We start from the raw sequence: 5,638 nt of genomic DNA, 5'->3' as shown, positions 1-5,638 counted from the left end.
TTGTCTACCAAGTTGATTCCATCCAACCATCTCATCCTCTGTTACCGCCTTCACCTCCTGCTTTCCATCTTTCCTGGAATCAGGGTCTTTTCCAAAGAGTCAGTTCTTCACATCAAGTGGCCAAAGTATTATAGTTTCAGCTTCAGTATTAGTCCTTCCAATGAATATTCAGGACTGATTTCCTTTAGGATGGACTGGTTTGATCTCCTTGCTGTCCAAGCAGTGTGACAATATACAGCCCTCACGTAACTCTTTCCCTATTTGGAACCAGTCCGTTGTTCCATTTCCAGTTCTAACAGTTGCTTCTTGACCTGCATACAGATTTCTCAGGAGGAAGGTAAGGTGGTCTGGTATTCCCTTAACTTTAAGAATTTTCCAGCCACAAAGTCAAAGGCTTTGGTGTTGTCAATAAAGCAGAAGTAGATGGTTTTCTGGAACTCTCTTGCTTTTTCTGTGATCCAACGGATGTTGGCAATTTGATCTCTGGTTCCTCTGCCTTTTCCAAATCCAACTTAAACATCTGGAAGTTCACAGTTCATGTTCTGTTGAGGCCTGGTTTGGAAAATTTTGAGCATTACTTTGCCAGCGGGTGAGATGAGTGCAATCGTGTGGTAGTTTTGAACATTCTTTGGCATTACATTTCTTTGGGACTGGAATGAAAACTGACCTTTTCTAGTCCTATGGTCATTGCTGAGTTTTTCAAATTTGCTGGCATATTGAGCGCGGCACTTTCAAAGCATCATCTTTTAGGTTTTGAAATAGCTCAACTGGAATTCCATCACCTCCACTAGCTTTGTTCATAATGATGCTTCCTACGGCCCTCTTGACTTTGGATTCCAGGATGTCTTTCTCTAAGTGAGTGATCACACCTCCGTGGTTATCTGGGTCAAGAAGACCTTTTTTGTATAGTTATTCTGTGTATTCTTGCCACCTCTTCTTAATATCTTCTGCTTCTGTTAGGTCTATACTGTTGCTGTTCTTTATTGTGCCCATCTTTCCTTGAAATATTCCCTTGGTATCTCTAATTTTCTTGAAGAGATCTCTAGTCTTTCCAATTCTATTGTTTTCCTCTATTTCTTTGCATTAATCACTGAAGAAGGCTTTCTTATCTCTCCTTGATATCTTTGGAACTCTGCATTCAAATGAATATATCTTTCCTTTTCTCCTTTACCTTTCACTTCTCTTATTTTCCCAGCTTTTTCTAAGGCCTCCTCAGACAACTATTTTACCTTTTTGCATTTCTTTTTCTTGGGTATGGTCTTGATCACTGCCTCCTGTACAAGGTCACTAACCTCTGTCCATAGTTCTTCAGGCACTCTCTCTATTAGGTCTAATCCCTCTAATCTATTTCCATAATCAAATTAAAATATAAATTTCATGTTTAAGTGAGAATATGACAGATCCAAAAATTAAGAAAACATAACATAAGTAAAAGATCAGTAGAACTGAATGAGGTGACTTTATACTTTGGGTTTGCCTCACTACTTCAGCACACACTTTATTTATGACAGTGCTATATATTGAACCAATCAATTAAAAAGCCCTAATACTTACTAGTCTATTATCACCAATAGTGTCATAATGCTGAACTGCATAGAACAATGATGCTTCAGAAAAAAGTTTTCTACAGTGTTGCTGAATACAGGAATTGATAAAGCATATTGCTATATTGTTTGAGGAAATTTATAGCAAAATTACCAGTATCTTTTCTAGTCCAATCTCTTGATGAATAGCACTTATATAAATATCCTTAAAGTTATTTACTCCAGTCTGTCTCTGCTGAGAGAATGTATGACTCTTTACAAGAATGGTCATCTAATTTTTGGAGGAAACTAATGCAAAGAGAATTTCTTATAATGACTTTCTTTATAACTCATACTGCTACCCAAAGGCAATGCCAAAGAATGTTCAAAGTACCACACACACAATTGCACTCATCTCACATGCTAGCAAAGTCATGCTCAAAATTATCCAAGCCAGGCATCAACAGTAGGTGAACCGAGAACTTCCAGATGATCAAGCTGGATTTAGAAGAGGCAGAGGAACTACAGATCAAATTGACAACATCCATTGGATCATCAAAAAAGCAAGAGAGTTCCAGAAAAACATCTACTTATGCTTTATTGACTGTGCCAAAACCTTTGACAGTGTGAATCACAACAAACTTTGGGAAATTCTTAAAGAGATTTCTATCTCTCTACCTGCCACTTTACCAGACCACTTTACCTGCCTCCTGAGAAATCCATACGCAGTTCAAGAAGCAACAGTTAGAAACAGACATGGAACAATGGACTGGTTCCCAACTGGGAAAGGAGTATGTCAAGACCATATATTGTCACCCTGCTTATTTAACTTATATGCAGAGTGCATCATGTGAAATTTCAGGCTGGATGAAGCACAAGCTGCAATCAAGATTACCAGGAGAAATATCAATAACCTCAGATATGCAGATGACACCACCCTTAATGCAGAAAGCAAAGAGGAACTAAAGAGCCTTTTGGTGAAAGTGAAACAGGAGAGTGAAAAAGCTGGCTTAAAACTCAACATTCAAAAAACTAAGATCATGGCATCTGGTTTCATCACTTCATGGCAAATAGATGGGGAAACAATGGAAACAGTGACAGACTTAATTTTCTTGGGCTCCAAAATCACTGCAGATTGTAACTACAGTCATGAAATAAAAGACACTTTCTCCTTGGAAGAAAAGCTATGACCAACCTAGACAGCATATTAAAAAGCAGAGAGATCACTTTGCAGACAAAGGTCCACTTAGTCAAAGCTATGGTTTTTCCAGTAGTCACATATAGATGTGATAATTGGACCATAAAGAAAGCTGAGCACTGAAGAATTGATGCTTTTGAACCGTGGTATTGGAGAAGACTCTTGAGAGTCCCTTGGACTGCAAGGAGATCAAACCAGTTAGTCCTAAAGGAAATCAGTCCTGAATATTCATTGGAAAGACTGATGCTGAAGCTGAAGCTCCAATATTTTGGCCACCTGATGTGAAGAACTGACTCATTTGAAAAGACCCTGATGCTGGGAAAGATTGAAGACAGGAGCTGAAGGGGACAGAGGATGAGATGGTTGGATGGCATCACCGACTTGATGGACATGAGTTTGAACAAACTCTGGGAGTCGGTGATGGACAGGGAAGCTTGGTATGCTGCAGTCCATGGGGCCCCAAATAGTCGGACATGACTGAGTGACTGAACTGACTGCTACCCATTGACACCATGGTGACAATAGAAACCACACAGTAAATATATTTCCTTCCTTTGCTACTTGACAGCTTTTGAGATTGTCTGAAATTTCCATCTTTAGTTTACATTCAGCCAAAATGAGACTTTGCTGCTGTTCAATTTCTCAGTTATGTCCTTCTCTGTGTGACAACATGGACTACAGCATGCCAGGCTTCCTGTCCTTCTATCATAATAGTCAACTAATGGCATCATTCATGGTTTTTGTTTGTTTGTTTGTTTGTTTCTTTGTTGTATAAATAGTTTGTTTTCTGGGGAGCCTGTGGGTACCAGAATACCACTGAATTTCACCCATTTTGAAGTTTAATGAATACCCTGAACCCTCCCTAGAGAAATAATATACAAAAGTTTTGTGTTTGACCCAATATAAAGAATTTGGATGTTATTCGTGCTTTAAATTTCAGAATCATCCAGGAAGAGAGAAGATTGATGGCCAAATCTTAGAGGAAAATAGCATTTAACAAAGTGCTTTTACAAAAGTAGAAGAGGGACTTTTGAAGAAAAAGACAAGCCACAGACAAAGGGAACAGAGCAAATTGTTGACAGTGTTTTCAGAAGACAGTAGTGAATTGTGTTGAATGCTGCACAGAGTCAAAGCAGACTAAGGAGTGAATGTGTTCTTCAGATTGACCAACTACCTTGTAGTTACACTGATAGAGATAGAAATCAGGTTAAAGGGCTAGAGGAAGGTTCAAGAATTAACAAATGAACATTGATTTGAAAATGCAGGAATTAAGTGAACATTACTCCAGAATCTTATGTATAAAATAATTGAGAGAACTTAGATGGTAACCATAACATGGACACAAGGTGTGGGGAAAGCCTTTAAGAAGTGTAGAAATGTGAGCTTGCTTGAATGCTAATAGGAAAGTGCCAGTGGAGTGGAAAGTTGAAGATAAAAGAGAAAGAGAGAGAGTAACAGGAGCTAGGTTTCTAATGAGGAGGTAGTAGAGGATGGAACACAGAGCATCATTAAGTGGTCTTCTCTTCACTTCCCTTCTCTCCTACCAGACATAGGCTTTTTTCCCTAAGACTTTATATTAGTTTCCAAGACAACACAAATGTATTCTCTTCTAGTTCTGAAGGTTAGAAGTCCAAAATGGTTTTCATTGAGCTACAGTCAAGGTGTTGGCAGGTCAATGTCCCTCCTAGGGCAAAATCTGTTTCCTTACTTCTTCAAATATTCGTGACCCTATTTCCATATCTGCAAGGCCAGCAACTTCAGAACAAGTCCCTCTCACTCTGCTATCTTTTCAGTTCTCATTCTTCTGCCTTTCTTGTTCTCTTATTCAAATCTGTATGATTACATTGGACTCATACGGATAATCCAGGATAATATTCCTTAATTCTATCTACAACCTTAATTCCCATGTGCCATGGAACCTAACACATTCACAGATTCTGGGATTAGGCCATGGATATCTCTGGAGTGGGGCTACTATTCTGCCTGCCACACATACCCCTCTCCATTTCATGCTCACATGCCACTCTACTACATTTTTACATTCCTCTGACTGGAGAGGGTGGAGAATGAAAAAGTCTTCAATTTCTATAAAAGTTACTGATACTGAACTGAGTGCTTTATGGATATACTCACTCACTTAATGCTCACTGATCTGTGAGGGGAGATATTCTCTTAAATGTATAGTTTATAAACTTATCTTGCTTCAAATCACACAGTAGTAAGTGCTGGTTTGGGGGTGAAAACCCAGAACTGTCTGATGGAATACCTAGAGAATGATTAACCTAGTTGATATTGTCAAATTATTGATGTTTATGTAGAATAAAAATACACACGTAAAGAGAGATATAAAAATAACATACATATAAAATGAAAAAATCATTACAAAGCAACCATTCTTTAATAAACTTTCTTTGCTGCAATAGTATCTTAATAGCCACCACTTCTAACATGTGAAGAACTGTTCATCAAGGAGATATATCATATTTACTTAACAATTGGGAATTTAATTGTTACCGATTTATAAATGGGCTCTTAAGACAATAAAAATAATATTAAAATAAATAAACACACCTTTGCTCAGGCCTCATTCCATTTCTCTTCTTAGTGTCATCTCTTTTTCCTATAGACTTTCTCACTTCCAATCTAAGTCCTCTCAAACTTTTTAAAATGGCCCAAGTTTTCATTCTTCTTTGAAACATTCACTCTCTGGGCTCTAGATTTCATCCTTTTTCTGGAACTCAAAACATTATTTGCCTTTCCATCTTTTGAAAATATTTCATTTTATGTTTTTATCTTTATGTTTTGCTGCAATTTAACATTCATGGATACTTCTCAGTGGACACCTGGGGACAGGAATCTGCATTGTGTTGAATATTCATTCACTGGTTCCATCTTCTGCAATGCATGCATATATTGT

Source organism: Bos taurus, chromosome 11 (genome assembly GCF_002263795.3).
Source record: "Bos taurus isolate L1 Dominette 01449 registration number 42190680 breed Hereford chromosome 11, ARS-UCD2.0, whole genome shotgun sequence".
NCBI lineage: Eukaryota > Metazoa > Chordata > Mammalia > Artiodactyla > Bovidae > Bos > Bos taurus.
Note: the sequence above shows the minus strand (reverse complement) of the source record.